We start from the raw sequence: 18,987 nt of genomic DNA, 5'->3' as shown, positions 1-18,987 counted from the left end.
TTACATTCTCCCTACTCTGACGGGAGTGCAGTCATGTATCAGGCCACCGGCTGTGGATGCAAACAACTTCGAGATTAAACCTGCCATCCTTCAAATGGTGCACTCTTCAGTTCAGTTTGGTGGCCTCCCTTCTGAAGATCCTAATCTGCATCTCTCTAACTTCATGGAACTTTGTGAAACTTTTAAGGTTAATGGAGTTAGCGATGATGCCATTCGACTGAGATTGTTTCCATTCTCGCTCAGAGAACGAGCCAAGAGTTGGTTGAATTCCTTGCCACCCAATTCTATTGCCACCTGGAATGATCTGGCAACAAAATTCTTGTCAAAGTTCTTTCCTCCAGCCAAGTCTGCAAAGCTGAGAGGAGAAATCAATAATTTCTGCCAACAAGATAATGAATCTCTCCATGAGGCTTGGGAGAGGTTTAAAGATCTGATCAGGAGGTGTCCTCATCATGGTATAGAGAAGTGGATGCTTGTTCACAACTTCTACAACTGGCTAGTTGGTAATACTAGAACTCTAATAGATGCAGCAGCGGGCAGAGCTTTTATGAGAAAGAGTGCTAATGAGGCGTATGAGCTATTGGAGGAGATGGCTCTAAACAATCAGCAGTGGACAACTGAAAGGAGTCAATCTAAGAAGGTAGCTGGTGTGTTAGAAGTTGATGCCATCACAAAGTTAACAGCTCAGGTTGAGGCATTGACAAAAATAATTGCAGGGCAAGCTAAACAAGCCCAAATTGTTTGTGAGTTATGTGGAGGAAGTCATCACTTTTCGGAGTGTCAAGCAGATGTGGATGATTTGCCAATGGATGAAGCTAAAGCCATTGGGAATTTTTCACAGAACAACAACAACAACAATTATGGGTTCAACCAGGGTAACAACCGAAGAAATAGTGGGTTCTACGGCAAAGAAAGAAATCGTAACCAACGGTTTAATCAACAACAAGCTCGGTGGAAATTCTAGTTTGCAAACAGATTTACTGCTCCAGTTTATGACTGAAACTAGATCTTCAATTAAAGACCTGCAGACTCAGATGGGCCAGTTAGCAACTCAGGTAGCAACCCGCCCTCAAGGAAATTTGCCTAGCACAACTGAAGTCAATCCCAAAGAAAACTGCAAAGCAATTACCCTGAGGAGCGGTAGGAAGTATGATGGGCCTGAGCTACCGCAACCAGTTGAGGTAGATGAAGAAATAAATGCTCAACCAGTGCAAACACTAACACCAACAGCAGAGAAGGCTACTGAAAGCTCAGCACTACCACAACAGTCTCCACCTATTAGCATTGATCATCATGTGAAGATACCCTATCCTCAGAGGCTCAGAAAGTCAAGCTTAGACAAGCAGTTCACCAAGTTTCTAGAAGTCTTCAAAAGACTTCACATTAACATTCCCTTTGCCGAAGCTCTAGAGCAGATGCCAAGTTATGTGAAGTTTATGAAGGAAATTTTGTCAAAGAAGAGGAAGATGGAGGATTATGAGACAGTGCCTCTAACTGAAGAGTGTAGCGCAATTCTACAGAAGAAACTCCCTCCAAAACTCAGAGATCCAAGGAGCTTCACTATTCCTTGTACTATTGGAAAAATTGAAGGAATAAATGCACTATGTGATTTTGGAGCCAGCATAAACTTAATGCCTTTGTCATTGTTTAAAAGACTGTAGCTGGGTGAAGCAAAGCCAACCACGGTAAATCTTCAATTGGCGGATCGATCACTAGCTCATCCCAGAGGAGTCATTGAGGATGTGTTAGTAAAAGTTGACAAGTTCATCTTTCCAGCTGACTTCATTGTTCTAGATATGGAAGAAGACAGCAATGTTCCTATCATCCTGGGGAGACCTTTCTTGGCAACAGGGAAAGCACTAATTGATGTTCAGAAAGGAGAGTTAAAGCTGAGGGTACAAGCAGATGAAGTTGTATTTAATGTGCTCAAAGCAATGACCTACCCTACGGCTAGTGACAACTGTTTTGCAATTGATGTGGTGGACCAGTTGGTGGAGACAAAGACGCATGCTGAAGACCCTCTTAATCTGACTTTGGTACAAGAGGAGGTGGTGGAACAAGACGGTAAGGAAGCTTATGAGTATGCTTTGTGGCTCGACTCTTATGGACCGCTGAATAGAAAGTACTATGAAGAGTTAGGAGTCATACCAACAAAGCCTACCCCATCTACTGAAAAGCCTCCTCAACTAGAGTTAAAAGTCCTACCAGAGCATCTCAGGTATGAATATTTGGGAGAAAATAAGACACTTCCTGTTATTGTGGCATCTTCCCTATCTTCTGTAGAGACAGACAAGCTATTACGGGTGCTAAGGAAGCATACAAAAGCCATTGGATGGACTTTAGCAGATATTAAAGGGATCAGCCCTTCAACTGTAATGCACAGAATCTTAATGGAGGAAGGAGTGAAGCCTACCTTTGATGCACAACGAAGATTAAATCCACCAATGAAGGAGGTTGTCAGAAAAGAAGTCTTAAAGTGGTTAGATGCCGGGGTAGCGTATCCTATTTCAGATAGTAAATGGGTGAGTCCAGTCCAAGTTGTTCCAAAGAAAGGAGGGATGACGGTGGTGAAGAATGAAAAGAATGAATTCATCCCAACCAGAACTGTCACGGGATGGAGAATTTGCATTGACTTCCGGAAACTCAACAAGGCCACAAGAAAAGATCACTTTCCACTCCCATTCATCGATCAGATGTTAGACAAGTTGGCAGGTCAAGAGTACTATTGTTTCCTTGATGGGTACTCAGGGTATCACCAAATAGCTATAGCACCGGAGAAGAGAAAACAACATTCACATGTCCATATGGAACTTTTGCTTTTCGACGAATGCCATTTGGGCTGTGTAATGCTCCAGCAACATTTTAGAGGTGTATGATGGCCATATTTTCAGATTTAATAGAAAAGTGCATCGAGGTGTTCATGGATGATTTTTCAGTGTTTGGTTCATCGTTTGACCAATGTTTAAGCAACTTGGAATTGGTTTTAGCAAGGTGTGAAGACTCTAATTTGGTGTTGAACTGGGAAAAGTGCCATTTCATGGTTACAGAAGGAATAGTGTTGGGACACAAAATCTCGAAAGAAGGTATTGAGGTTGACAGAGCCAAAGTATCTACAATTGAGAACTTGCCTCCTCCAGTTTCAGTTAAGGGAGTTCGAAGCTTCTTGGGTCATGCCGGGTTCTATAGAAGATTTATCAAAGACTTCTCCAAAGTTGCCAAACCGCTATCCAATCTTCTCGCTAGTGGAGTACCTTTTGAATTTGGGAAAGATTGTCTTGAAGCATTCCAGATTCTCAAGGATAAGTTAATCTCAGCACCGATCGTGACTACACCAAACTGGGAATTACCTTTTGAAATCATGTGCGATGCAAGTGATTATGCCATTGGAGCAGTTTTGCGACAATGGGTTGACAAGGTATTCAGAACCATTTACTATGCAAGCAAAACCTTGAATGATGCTCAACTGAACTACGCTACTACAGAAAAAGAGATGCTGGCTATAGTGTTTGCATGTGACAAATTTCGACCCTACTTGATTGGCAATAAAGTGATAGTGTATACAGATCATTCAGCAATCAAATACTTGATGACTAAGAAGGATGCCAAACCACGACTGATTCGATGGGTTCTTCTTTTGCAAGAATTTGATCTAGACATAAAAGACAAGAAGGGTACTGAAAACTTGGTGGTAGATCACTTGTCAAGACTAGAGTTGGAAGAAAGTCAGAATACGAAAGAGGTACAAATAAATGAATAATTTCCCGATGAACAACTCTTTAGTGTGAGGGAAAGTCTTATGGTACCATGGTATGCTGATTATGTTAACTACTTAGCTGCCAATATCACTCCTCCTGAGCTATCTCGCCAACAATTAAAGAAATTCTTTTCCGAGGTGAAACATTACTACTGGGAAGAGCCAATCCTCTACAAGCACTGTGCAGATCAGATAATAAGAAGGTGTGTGCCTGAAGAGGAGATGTACTCTATTCTTAATCACTGTCATGCTCTACCATGTGGGGGACACTTCAGTGGAACTAGAACAGCTGCCAAGGTGTTGCAAAGCGGATTCTTTTGGCCAACACTTTTCAAAGATGCTAGTACTTTTGTGAAGGCATGTGATCGTTGTCAGCGTACAGGAAACATCTCAAGGAGAAACGAAATGCCTTTGACAGGAATCTTGGAAGTAGAGTTGTTTGATGTATGGGGGATAGACTTTATGGGTCCTTTTCCTTCATCATTTAGCAATCTATACATTTTACTAGCTGTGGATTACGTATCAAAATGGGTAGAAGCTGCAGCAACACCAGCTAATGATGGAAAAATAGTTCTTCGGTTCCTTTAGAAGAATATATTCACACGGTTTGGTACTCCTCGAGCGATCATAAGCGATGAAGGGAGTCATTTCTGCAACAAACAGTTCAAAGCACTTGTTTCAAAATATGGTGTTCGTCATAGAACTGCCCTCCCCTATCATTCGCAAAGTAATGGCCAAGCCGAGATTTCTAACCGGGAAATAAAGATGATTCTGGAGAAAACGGTGCAGAGATCAAGGAAAGATTGGTCAAGAAAGTTGGATGACGCATTGTGGGCCTATAGAACAGCGTTCAAAACGCCAATCGGGATGTCACCATATCGGTTGGTGTTTGGAAAGGCGTGTCATTTACCGGTGGAGTTAGAACACAAAGCTTATTGGGCAATGAAAACTCTGAACATGGACTTAAAAGCTGCTGGGCAGAAAAGACTACTACAGTTGGATGAGTTGGAAGAATTTCGAAACGAAGCTTATGAGAACGCTAAGATTTACAAGGAAAGAACTAAGAGGTGGCATGACCGAAATCTAGTCAGAAAGGAGTTTCAACCTGGTCAACAAGTTCTACTCTTCAACTCAAGACTAAAGTTGTTTCCTGGTAAATTAAAGTCAAGGTGGTCAGGGCCATTTACGGTGATCAAAGTGTTTCCCTATGGAGCAGTGGAACTAAAAGGTGAAGGTCCTAATACTTTCAAAGTGAATGGGCAGCGATTAAAGCTCTACTTGGGAGGTCAATTTGATCAAACCAAGTCCGCCATGATTCTGGCGCCACTGTGAAGATCTCGATCAACGTCTAGCTAAGCGACGATAAAGTTAGCTAATTGGGAGGCAACCCAAGTGTTCTTTTGATTTAGTTGCACTTTTTTTTTTTTAAAGTTTTACTGTTATTTTTCTTTTTGTCCATTTTTTTTTGTTAGTGAAAAAAAAAAAAAAAAACCTTCAGTGGCCGCGGCGATGGAATGCTGGCCGCGGCCATTTAAGCCTTACAGAGAGAGGCCTAATTTCACGATTTCTAGCCGCGCCGAGGGAACATACCGCCGCGGCCAGATAAGCCTTACAGAGAACCCCTATTTTTCATGAATTTTCGCCGCGGCGAGGCTACATGTCGCCGCGGCGAGATTGGTCAGTTTTAGTTTAAAAAACCCCAAATCCCTAACATTTCAAAAATCACACCCCATTCAAACCCTCTCTTCTCCACGCCGAAAACACCCTATTTCACCATTTTTGCTTCATCTAATCCCCTTCAAAACTCCTTTTCACCAAATCTAACCATAAACTTTCATCATCAATCATCCTTAACCCTTATTTCTCTCATCAAACACTAATTCCCACTCAAAATCAACCCCAAATCCCTAAAACCTCACCCAAAAATTTAAAAACCCTTATTCATCCTTTTCTTTCTCAAAAGCTTCAAGATTTCAACAATGGAGGATGATTAAAGGAGGAATTGTCATTGAGGTATTGATTCTAAGACTTCCAATCCAATTTTTATTGAAGAATTTGTGAATTTGTTGGATAGTTTTGGATTATTTGTTGGATATTTGGGATTTTTGCTATATACATTGTTGAAATTGTTAGTGTGAATAGAATTGGGTTAGATTGAAAGGGAATTAAGTCCCGGGAAGTCGATTTTTAAGGGGAAGTGCTGTCGAAATTTTGAAAAATCTTGAGAGTTAGGAAAGAATTTTGGTGAGATGGGTCCAAAGAGGTCAAGCGTCAATGAGGAAGGGGGAGCTTCATCATCCAACCCACCTAGGGGTTGCTCTAATCTTGATAGAGTTAGGTTTACCAACATGGATGCTCAAGAGCGGTTTTTGAAATTGAAAGATAGGGCATTCATTGAAGATAGAGGGATAGACATTGTGAACCTAAGCCAAACTGCCAACATTCCCCCTGCATTTGCATCTATTAGGGATCAAATCCTACATAGGCAGTGGACTAAGTTCGTGGATGTCACTGAGCGTGGTAACCAAACTCTAGCTTTGGAATTTTTGGCCAACTGGCCTGAAAGAGAGGATGGCAAGGTAAGAGTTAGGGGGGTTAGAGTGCCTGCTACCACAGCCGATATTCATGCTCTTTACGACCTCCCCACTTTCACTGTAGAGGAGCAACCCTTGAAACGGCAATTTCGAGAAAGAAGTTTGAATTATGTGGATATTGCTGAGACTCTAGGGTATCCTGGCCTTAGGTTCCATGAGCTTGCTGGAGAACCATACCAATTGTACCGATGTGAACTTAACCCAGTGGCCAAGGCTTGGCTTTACTTTGTTAGTGCAAGGTTGCTCCCAAACAAGCATTTTTCTGATGCTCAAATAGACAGGATTAAATGGGTTTATGGCATTATGAAAGGGTATAATTTGAATGTGGGGGATATTATTCGAGTGACCTTTGACATAATGGTTGAGGGATCTTCCGGTGGAGGACTTGGGCTGGCTGGAATTATCACTGATCTGTGTGAGAAACATGGGGTACCGCAGTACTCATATGATACCAAAGCACCGCCACAGCGCCCTATTAACTTGGCCACTGTTCTTCGCTTCAAACCTCCTCATCCTCATGGTCAACCGCCAGTTGAAAGAGGTCCTCCGGCAAGAGAAGAAGAGGAACATGAGGACATCGAACCACCACGTCTTGTCGGGCCTCTTGACCCCGCCATGCAGTACACTCACGATCAGCTGAATTATCTGATTCAGCAGAACATGCATATGCAAAATTACATGGCCCAGCGGAGTATCTTTGATGAGCAGCAGGTGGCTCAATTGAACACACTTGTCACAAGGATGAATATCGGTGTGGATGATCCAAATTATTTTCCCATGCCACCCCGCTTCAACCCTTATGACCAGCCACCGCCGCCGAACCCCTTTTAAGGGGCTCAGGTAAGTTTCTCTCACCCTGGTTTATTTTCATACATTGGGGACAATGTGCATTTTAGTTTGGGGGGGGGGGGGAGACTTAAATTTTTCAATTTATTTGTTTTAGTTTAGTTTGTTTTAGTTTTTTTTTTTTTAGTCTTGTGTGATAGCTAAATTGAAAGATTGATTGAATTGTTGTTATTCACTTGTGCAATGGATTAAAACATAACTGTGTGCTTGACTTGCAACTGTTTGAATTAAGATGGATGTGTGCTAGGAAGTGATTCATGTAGATTTAAAACATTTGTTATTCTCACATATCACCTCTATTCTATTTGGTTTGTGGAATGATTGATTGTACATGAAATGGAATTTGTTTGACATACTCTCTTGAAGCGAAATCCTTGATTTTTTCTATTTGGAAAGTGATTTAGGCAAGTTTTCTTTGGAACGATTGAGCCTTTCAAGCCTACCTAGAAATTTTCACCATAGTATACCAAAAGTTGAGCCTTAGCCTGTTTTAAAAATTTTTCACCACTTAACTGAGCTGAATTCGTTATCTTTAACTCTTTTCACCCTGAACATACCTTATTATGCCATGAGCCTTGAAGCAAGTTTGGGGGGGGATAAGTGTTGTAAGTGAAAAAAATAAAGTGTAGGGGTGAGAGATTGAGAAAAAAAAGAATAATATTGGGTGTTGTGCCTCTGAAAAAAATAGAAGAAAAAAAAATGCAAAAATGTCTTCTTGAAGAAAAAAGCTAAGAAAATTATGAGGTACACACATAAAAAAATTTGCAATCTCTTATTTCTGTTCTTGGGATATATGGAAAGAAAGCAAAATAAATGTCTAGGCTTGCTTGGTTAATAGCGCTTATGGTATAGTGTAGCCGAAATGACTTCTCACCTACCCATGTACCTAAGCCATGCGATGCTAACCGAAAAAAACCTATTGATTCCAAATAGAAATTTGTCAACATTAGTGGAGAGAGGTATGTCATTCAAACTTATTGATCATGTGTTAGTGGGATGTTGGAAAGTTTAGAACAGTTGTGATATTGATGGCAATTGCGATGTTTTATGTTTGTATGAATTACTTACTTGTAAATTGCACATTCAACTTAGTTCTTAGAGTTGGCAAGTTGAAATTCTGGTTATTGATGGATTGAAGTTGTGCAGGTGGTGGTAACAGTTAAATTGTCGGAAAGTTTAGCTATCATTGTCAGTTTGTTTTTAGTTTAGTCTTAGTTTACTCGGGGACGAGTAAAGAGTCAGTTTGGGGGAGTTTGTTAGGCTATTTTTAGCCTATGTTTTGGATCTAATTTATGTGCGTTTTTCGCTGTGCTGGGTTGGAATTACGCTTGTTTTCTATGTTTTCAGGTTCTTTGGAATAAAAGAGGTCTCAGGTGCAGAAATTCGATAAAAGACGTGTTGAGCCGAAGAAAACACAATTTCTGAGTAATAGTGCATATCTGGCCGCGGCTAAACACAACTTGGCCGCGGCTAGATCTCGAAGTGTTTCAAGGTCACAGTCGCCGCGGCGATGAAGAGTCTCGCCGCGGCCATTTAAGAGATACAGAAAGACCCCTAATTTGCTATTATCTCGCCGCGGCGAGAGGAAGCTTAGCCGCGGTGAGATCCCGTACGGACCAGGGGCATTTTCGTCCATCGAACCCTAAATTTTAGTTATAAATAGAAAACTGCGATTTGAAGTCTGGGAGAGCGATCAGAAACCCTAAAATACAGCTGAGAGCGGCAGGAAGAGCACAGAGATTGAAGTGAAGATCAAGAATTCATCCACCAACAGTTCTTTTCTCTATTCCTCGTTAATTTCTTTATGTTGAATATTGCTATAGGAATGGTTATGGATTTGTTTCTGAACTAAATTTCCCATTTAGGGAGGATGATGATTGTTGTTTAATGTTTTGCCTAGTTAATGTTTAATTACCATTCCTCAATTCTTGTGTGTGAAATTATCTTAATTTGTTCTTAATTTCATGTTTAAGATTGATCACCTTGTGCATGCTCTATGATCTCAATTCGAAATCTGAAAAGTGAGAATTGAGAATGCTAAAATTAAGATAATCGATGTTCTATTTGAAACGAAAGTATTTGCATGACTTATGTGACGAGTAGATTATTACTTAATGCTAATTTCATGTTAGTTTAATTAAGGAATTAATTAGATAACATGTGATTTAGAATCTAGAAGATCTGAAAGGAGCTAGGTTATTTCATAATCTGTCATTCACTCCAAGAATAGGATAGTAATTAAGCATTAACGATTTGAGTAAACAACAACAGGATTCTCCTCCCTATTATCTCATCTTGCTCAACTTTCAATTGTGTTATTAAGTTTTCTAAATTACTTTCATATTTTACTGTTTTTAAATCATAATTGCTTTCGATTTGCCGAATAGAATCATAAGTATAATTTAGTGGTATTTAATCCAATTCCCTGTGGGATCGACCTCACCTGTGTGAGATTTACTACTTGATTGCGTATACTTGCGTAGCGTTTATAAAATATAGCAATAGTTCTGATGAGGTTTCATCCGTGCATTGATGAAATTCTTGGTCGCCTCAAAATGAGCTTGAATTGATGCAATTCTAAATAGTTGAGTCAACTGGTTCATGATATCTGCAGCCGTGAGAGTGTTAGAAAACCTTGTTTTCAAGGTGTCGACCATGCTAGAAAGCATAAAGTATCGAGCTTTATTGTTAGCATTCTGCCAATGCTCAAACTTTCCCTTGACTTCCTTGGTCGCATTCTCACCTGGTTGCTCAGGAGCCTCTTCAGTCAACACAAACAGGGCATTTTCACCAATGAGAGCAATATTAATGTTCTCTCTCCATTTGACAAACTTAAATATTAATTTTCTATTTTATTAAATATCACTAGAAAAATACATCAAGCAAACAGAAAAGTATTATCTAGATATTTTACTAACTAATTACTCATTTTCTAATTAAAATATAATATATTTCAGTCTATTTATTTTAATTAATCATTAATGAAAAATTTACTTGATTGAAGTTGATCTAAAATTAATTAAAATAATTAATTTTCAACTTTAATCTATTTTTCAAAAAAAAAAAATTCAAAATTATCTGCATTAAATAAATGAAATTTCAAAATTGGTGGGAAATTGATTAATAAAATAAAATAAAATATATTTTAAAATTATTCTAACTTAAGTTGTTCTGAAATTATAATTTCCAACTTAAATATAAATTCTATTTAATTAAATATTCTGAAAATAACTAATATTTAAGTCTCTAGGTAAAAAATCTACTTAAATATTTAATTTTTTATTTAATTATATCTATTAAATATTAGAAACAAATAATTAAGTTAATTGAATAAAATCAACTTCATTATTAATTCTAATTTAATATCTAAGAAAATATTCTAATTTAAGTTGATCCAAAATTAATTAATTAATTTTCAAATTAAATATATTTTTCTAGTTAATTAAATATTAGAAAACATAATTAGTTACTAGAAATAACTATCTAGAATATATCTCATTAACTAAGTGTTTTTTTCTAAAATTAATTTTAAAATAATCTAATGAAAAATAAATTTCATATATTTTAAAACTAATTGTGTTTCTAATTCCATTTTAATTAGGTTAGACTAATATAATTAACCTAATACAATTATTTAAATAAGGCGAATGGGCCTTCACAATTGGGGTGGTTCATGTGAGAGAGGGCTGGGTTCAGTATTGTTGGAATTATTTTACCATAAATTAGATTACTAACAAGTATGTTTCATTAACATCCTAATATGAATTTCTAAAACAATGAAATAAACACATATAAAGTTTAAGAAACCTTACATTGGGTGTAGCGGAATATAATGACTCCTTCTGTTCAGATCTCTAGCCCTTGATTCCTTTCTGTAGCAAAGCATTATCAAGATCTGAACCTGGATCTCTTTCTCTCCTTCTTGAGCCCGATTCTCTTTCTTGTTGATTGGATTCTTCACAGTCTTACACACTATGATTGAGATACCACTTGATGTGTGTGGGCACTCACTCTATCACTTAAGGTATGAAAATTTGAAGAAGAAAAGAGAGGGTGTAGGTTCGGCTATATGTAGGAGGCTCAATTTTCTGAAGACGAAAAATTTCATCAACTTTAAGTGTGAGCCATCACTATCTAGCTATTTATAGGTAACCACCTAGGTTTAGGTTAGATTTAATTAGCATTAAAATAATCGAAAAATAAATTGTAAAATCCATGCATAGTGGCTGGCTATGGGTTTGATAATGAGCCCACTTTGCAAATTTGCCATTTTGTCATTTTCCCATCTCATTTTCTCAAAAATACCAATTTTCCAATTTAACCACTTAAAGGCCAACTCCAATTATTTAATAACTAAAAATTAATTATTAAATAATATTGTCATTTAATGTATTGATTAATTAGACTTAATAAAGTCTCTTAATTAACAAATAAGACATAGGATCTCTTTTCTTCACATTTAAGCCCTTGCTTAGTGAATATTCATAAACTAGACATAGTCTAATTTTAGAATTATAATTGATTAACTAAAATCAATTAACTGAGTCTTACAAGCAGTATGATCTCAACTAGTATGGGGACCATGGGCCTATATAACCGAGCTTCCAATAAGCTGATCTAGAATTTACCAAGTAAATCCACTAACTTATTAATTCCTCATTGCACTCATAGAACTTGGAATTGCACTCTCAGTCATATAAAACGCTATATATGTTCCACGATATAGATACACTATTAATTATCCATTGTTATAATCCCAATAATCAATGATCCTCTATAGATGATCTACATTGCTTAGGGATAAAATTACCGTTACACCCTTTCAATGTATTTTATCCTTAAAACACTTGGCCACCTATAAATGATATTATAGTGAACTAATATAGTCACTAAAATGAGCGTTCTATCATTGATCTCTATTTAGCAAGCTCAAAGGAAATCATCATTTCACTTCTAAATACCTATAGAAGCTATAGATTCCATATCTATGATTAGCGCTCCCACTCAATTGTACTACCATGTTCCCAAAATGTACGTATCACCCTGACCAAAAAGTAGGCTTAACTAACAAATCAAAGAACATGAATAACACTCTTGAGATCGAACCTAATCATTTTAGAATTAAGATCATTTGATCATGGATCAACTAGGTGACATTGAATTGAATAGATATTATGGTAAATTTATCATATCTAATCAATGTTCAATATCTGTCCCTTCCAATGTATACTCCATACATCCAATACTGGAAAACTTTGCTGCCCTGGAAAGGACATAACACTTATCCAAGGTGTAAGTATACCTATCGCTGAATATCATGCCAATCTAAATCCAGTGAGCTGACAAATTAGAGAATTAAACTTTCGAACATATAAACATGATTATATTCCACTGTGCTGACAACACTATAATCACGAACAAATATATATGGTCTGGACTTAATAGAATTTATACATTAAATATAATCATGAAATAAATCATGTGAACCATGCAACATAAAATGTGATTTCTTATCTTTATTAATTAGTAAATCTAATTATATTGAAATGGGTTTTATTAAGGGCACAAAACCCAACAAACTCCCACTTGCACTAATATAAAACAAAAAGTGCATTTCAAATAATCTCAATACCTTGATATTCAAATCAATTGTAGTTTGTATACTCTCCGTAATAGGATCTTACAGGTTGTATTGAATACAACCTTTCCTCCACCATTACATTTCCTTAATCACAAAATTCTAGATATTGTGAAATTCCTCTCTATATGTCTACTCCTTTAGGGATATTGGATTCTTTACTTTTTGGCAACTACTTTTTCGTTAGTCAAGAAGTAACATTAGTAGTTAATAAATGTTGGAACAAATGCCAAAAAAAATATAAAACTTTCCTTAGACTGAATAAGTATCTTTCTAGAAATTTTAACATTCAGTCTCTCTGGTAGAGTTAAAGAATTCAGATAGGTTATTACACTTCTCCAAATTCACTACTCCACCCCCAGTGTAATCACCATCTCATCACCAGACTTTCTAGCACTAAGGCAAGTCTAGAAATTTGATTTGGTGTAGTCTAAGAGTATTAAACACACCATTATCGACTAACATATAGTTCCTCTTCTTGATCTTAAGATTCACTTGATTGTCTTCCAATGTCCCTTTCCTGAATGAATCTGATACCTACTCATTACTCCCACTCAACAGTAGGTGTCTGGTCTAAGGCATACTAAAGCATATCTGAGACCTCTCACTGTTGGTTCAAGGAATTGCTTCATGGCTTTATCTTTTCTGGAATAGTTGAGACTTTTCCTTAGATAAATGAAATCTATATCTAGAAGTCGAGAAACTTCTATAGATTGCCATTAGAAAAATGCTCCAGCAATTTACTATAGTAAATTGCTTGCACTAGAGTAAGTAAATTACCAGGCATACCACAAGCCATAGGTTTAGATAAGCTCAAACCTATAATACTAGGAACAGGAAGTTTTGTTAAGTCCATTGAATAGACCTACTAACGAAAATTTCCTTTCTTGTCCTTGTAATAGAAAACTTTTGGTTGTTCCATATGAATGGTTTTAAGCATAGTTCTCTTGGCTTTTCTTCTTAGTTTCTTATTATGACAATCTATTACTTGTTTAAACTAACAATGGAGTTTAATCACCGGTGTCTTTCAAGTCATAACAGGGTGAGTTCCTTGAAACCCTCCCACTACGACAAGGTACCGTGAATTTTGTCTAAGAATACTAAATGGTATTGTCCTCTTCGGTTGTGCAAGAACAATAGAGGCAGTGGGACCACCTTATAAGAATGAGATGATAGAACACTTTTGGAATCAAGAAAAATATCTCCTTTATTTGCTACTTTGTTTTCAGACTTATTCATTTTCTTAGAAAAGTAGTATTTGTTAAAACGAACACTTTCTTATCTAATGACTATGGGATGGTCCACACCTAATCACTTAGAATAGCTAACAAACATGCAAACCATGGTAAACAGTTCTAACTTTTCTTAAGATCACAATTAGGTCATCCATGAATCTAGTAATGGTTTATACTAAGTACATAACCATTCCCTCATTCTGTATTTCCTTAGAAGGAACTAGGCAACGACTAGTAACTAATCATAGACCATGTATTTTCATCAATATGCAAATTGAATTTTCGGGGAGGTAAGCTTGGATATAATTCAAAAAATCAACTTAATGATCTTTGAACTGCATATCAAACAAATATTTCTCCACCCCTATAAGTTCGCAAGATCTTTAACCACTTACCTTAAGTGTTTGTCACCATTCCTAGAAATTCATGAAATTTTTAAACATTTCAAAACTCTTTTGCATAAGGTAAAATCTAGAGCGATCGTCTTAAAAATAACGAAAACTCATATCCACCCCTGAATGTGCATCAATCTTTGAATGAGATGATTATACTTTTAGTGGATATAGGCATATTGACTCTTTGCAGAGAAAAATCTTGTCAAAACCACTATGAACAAGATACAAATGCCATAGATCTATAAATATGTGGTTGTGGTCTTTTGATGACTTAGGTCTAGTGACATTAAAGACTTCTTACAATAGTCCAAGTGGATTTTGGTCATAGAATACTAAACTCATATTCCATACTTTAACATACAGTTTGAATCTATTGATAGAAAATGGATATTAATAACTTGTGAAAGTTGAACTGTATTATATTCTGCAAATAGAAATAAAAAATTTCTATTTGGAGTCTAAAATTTAAAGTCAAAGACTTAAATTTATACCAAATATACATGAGTAATGATTCTTTCTTGGACCACCACTACTAATCTAACTCTTAGTCTAATTTGCCTAAAGTAAGCATATATAAGTAGGAGATTTTAAGATCGAGGATTTATATCATTTCGGGATAGAATGTTAGGAATATAGTCATTTGCGCCATTCAATTTCTTAAGAGAAAGTTCAATGACACTATAAGCAGATGATTTATAAACCATTCATCCAATGATATATTATGTAAGCAAATTCAAAATGAATAAGCTAAGAGGAATAATTAAAGGATAATTTCAATTAAAATAAGAATCCAACGATGTCCCGGTAGGCGAGAGTCAAAGTTATTCTTATTTATGTAAACTTCTTGTTTCATATTGTAAATACTTGTCTAAGGTGTCATCTATTGATGAACAGGTAGATGTTGCATTGAAAAATATTTATCTATCGAGATTTAACACTATTATGTTTGTCTAATGGATTACAATTCATTAGGATTTGTCCAATGAAAACAACAAGCCAAGTTAGACCAACAATGAAGATTCGAAATTAAACTACAACTAATAACAGAAAATAACATGGTTCAATATAAATTCACACACAATTTAGAAATTATTAAGCATTTAGCAAATAACAAACACATGTGAAAATACAAAACTATATCATATCTTAAATAATTTCCAAGGTTTCCAACAAACTGATACAGTGTCCCGGTAGGCGAGAGTCAAAGTATCATTCATTGAATAGAGTTGTCAACTCATCTAAAATGGATAACATTCTAGCAACCTTTTATTCGATCAAAATAAGAATCCAACGTTGTCCCAGGAGGCAAGAGTCAAGGTTTTTCTTATTTTATGAGCTTCTACCATTGTTTCATACTTTGTAAATTTATCTCTAAGTAGTCACCGTAGGGGAGAGTCTAATAGAGACGAAAACTTACAAAATACTTATCATAAGAGATCATTACGGTGTTAAATGCTTCAACGAATAACCATCCATTAGGGGGACGAAGTCTAGCGTCTCGAGGTTATATTGAAACGTATTAACCATGTAGGACCAACAATGGAGATCGAATATCCTAATAACTAAAGCTCATTATTTTAAAGAGTTGTGTTTTCTTTGATACTTATTTTAATCTATTTTTTTTAATATATATATATATATTTTAATTAAAATTACCGATTTAGAATAAAATTTTAAATATAAATTTTAATTTAATATTTATAAAACTATACTTAGATGGATATGAAAAATAAAATGAATTCTTTCCATCTTAGTAATAATTTTTCAATAAATATTTAGAAAATTATTCAATTTAAGTTGTATCAAGATTAATTTAAATTAATTTACAACTCAAATTTAATTTTCTATAAATATATATTGCCTTTCGAGAATTAATGGATTTAAAAAATACAATTTTCAAAAATACTATAAAATAAAATAAAATAAATCCTGAAAAATTATTTTAATATTATGTTGGTCCAAAATTAATTTAAAAAATTAATTTTTGAACAGAAATATCATTTTCCTATTTAATTAATATTAAAAAATTATCAAATATTTAAGTATCATGATTAAAATCAACTTAAATATTAATTTTCTATTTAATTAAATATCACTAGAAAAATACTTCAAGTAAACATACAAGAACTATCTACACTTTCATTGACTAATTAATTTATTTTCTAATAATAATATATTTTCGTTCATTTATTTTAATTAATCATTTAAATGAAAAATAAAATGATTTAAGTTCGTCCAAAATTAAAATAAATAATTTTCAGCTTTAATATATTTTTCAAGAAAAAATTCAAAATTTTCTGCATTTAAATAAAAAATGCAATTTCAAAAAAAAAAGATTAATAATATAAAATAAAATATATATTTTTGAAAATTATTCAAATTTAAGTTGTTTTGAAATTAAAATTTCCAACTTAAAATAATTTTCTATTTAAATAAAAATTCTAAAAATAATAATATTTAAGTATCAAGAATGAAATCAACTTAAATATTTAATTTTAAATTAAAGTAAATGTATTAAATACAAGAATTAAATAATCAAGTATAAGACAAACTTAATTATTAATTCTAATTTAACACTAGGAGAAATATTCTTAATGTAAGTTGGTCCAAAATTAATTAAAATAAATAATTAATTTTCAACTTTAAATATTTTCCTAATTAAATATTAGAAAATATAACTAGTCACTAGAATTTACTATCTAGAATATATTTCAATTAACTAAGTATTTTTTTTAAAATTAACTTTATGATATTCAATGAAAAAATAAATTTCATATATTTTAAAAGTTAATTATGTTGCTAATTCAATTTTAATTAAGTTAGACTAATATAATTAACCTAATACAATTATTTAAATAAGGCAAATGGGCCTTCACAATTGGGGTGATTCATGTGAGGGAGGGCTGGGTTCAGTATGTCGTACCCACTGTTATTGGCCCCTTAACTCTCACACAAGGACCAAAGGAGAGGAATTTAACCTTTAAATAAACAATTGTTATTCGTTGAATAAGCCCAATTCTAATTCGGCCTAAATAAAATTACTTAAGTGAAATTTTATTTTAGTAACCTAGTCTATTTAATTACTTAAAACTTAAATGGGCTTCCTAAATACATCTAAGCCCAAAAGCAAACATATAGGCTCACACAGGTCAAATGATTTGGATGGGCTTTATGATGTTACTAGGTTTACACAGATGAAAGAAGTACAAAATTTACATGTTACAAATTATTTATAAGATCTATTGACAATTGGACTTGATTAAAATCAGATCATTGGATCTGTCAACAAGTTAATCATAGCAATTTAGATCAAATAAATAAAAGGTTTGTTAAAAAAAAGCTTTGAATAAACAATTTAAATAAACAAACAATGTCCATGTAACAAATTGTGAAATAAGATATTAATATAATTATATTATTATTTTAAACTAACCAACTAAATTTTGGAAATTTAGGGTTGTTAAAAACAACCTTAAAATCTCATCAAAATTTAAAATTCAAAATTGAAAACCAAATTTAAAATATCTAGGTTTATTTGAATTATTTTATTAAATTAAATTAAATATCAAATAAGATAAATGATTTGAAAAAAAATATCTTGAATATCATTTTCTAATCTTATAATTTAATAAAATTAAAATAATAAAATAAACCAATTTTAAAATAGATGTGGTTAGATAATTATTATTTTAAGAATAAAATAATAAATAAATAATAATTATCCTAATTATATGTGAAAATATGTTAAATTAAGCATTATTCAAATTTTTACAAAAATATCTAAGTTATTTAAATATTTAAAATATAATTTATAAATTTCTAATAAGTAAAATGATATAAAATAGTTTAATATCATTTTTCAAACTTATAATTTACAAACAATTCAATATTTAACAAAATAACTAATTTTCGAATTTGAAAATATTATGGATAGAATATCTATAAAAATATAGAGGTTAATTTCAAATTTATTAATTATTTAATTTATCATATAAGGTGATTTTAATATAATATTTCAAATTAAAAACATAAAGTTATCTTTTATTTAAAATATATATAATATTAAAATATCTAACTTTAAAAATAAATAATATATAAATAGTATAGAAATTAACAAATTTTTAAATTTGATCATAATTTAAAAATGAAAATAATCAATTTTAAAATTTAAACATCAAAATGTCGAACAAATAATAATTATCTATTAAAAAATAAGTATTATTAATTTAGAATATTGATATTTAGGTTTAAATGATAAAAATAATACTTTATTTTAATTTTAGGGTTTGAAAATTGGAAAAAATAGAAATTGGGAAAAAAATCCCACAAAATTCGGGTTGGATGAGGTGCCTGCCCAGGAGGCTGCAAACACCCCAGGACGCGCGCGGAAATGACGGACAGCAGGGTGCTTGGGCGGCATTCTTCGGCGCCTGCAGGGAGGGACGGGTGGACGTGCAGGGTGCTGGGCTTAGTGACTAAGGCTTCAGACAATTCTTGTCTGAAGGACGCGCGTTGATGGGGTTCC

At 34.0% G+C, this 18,987-nt stretch overlaps 1 non-coding gene across 1 annotated transcript; it reads right to left on the bottom strand.

Annotated features, from left to right (window-relative positions):
- Positions 1-352: 352 nt before the first annotated feature.
- On the bottom strand, positions 353-459 carry LOC115721481 (small nucleolar RNA R71). The gene has a single exon (XR_004012502.2). It is a non-coding gene; the product is annotated as a small nucleolar RNA R71 (small nucleolar RNA).
- Between the last annotated feature and the right edge of the window lie 18,528 nt (positions 460-18,987).

Source organism: Cannabis sativa, chromosome 2 (assembly GCF_029168945.1).
Source record: "Cannabis sativa cultivar Pink pepper isolate KNU-18-1 chromosome 2, ASM2916894v1, whole genome shotgun sequence".
In the NCBI taxonomy this organism is placed as follows: domain Eukaryota; kingdom Viridiplantae; phylum Streptophyta; class Magnoliopsida; order Rosales; family Cannabaceae; genus Cannabis; species Cannabis sativa.
Note: the sequence above shows the minus strand (reverse complement) of the source record. Positions and strands in the feature narration are given on the sequence as shown.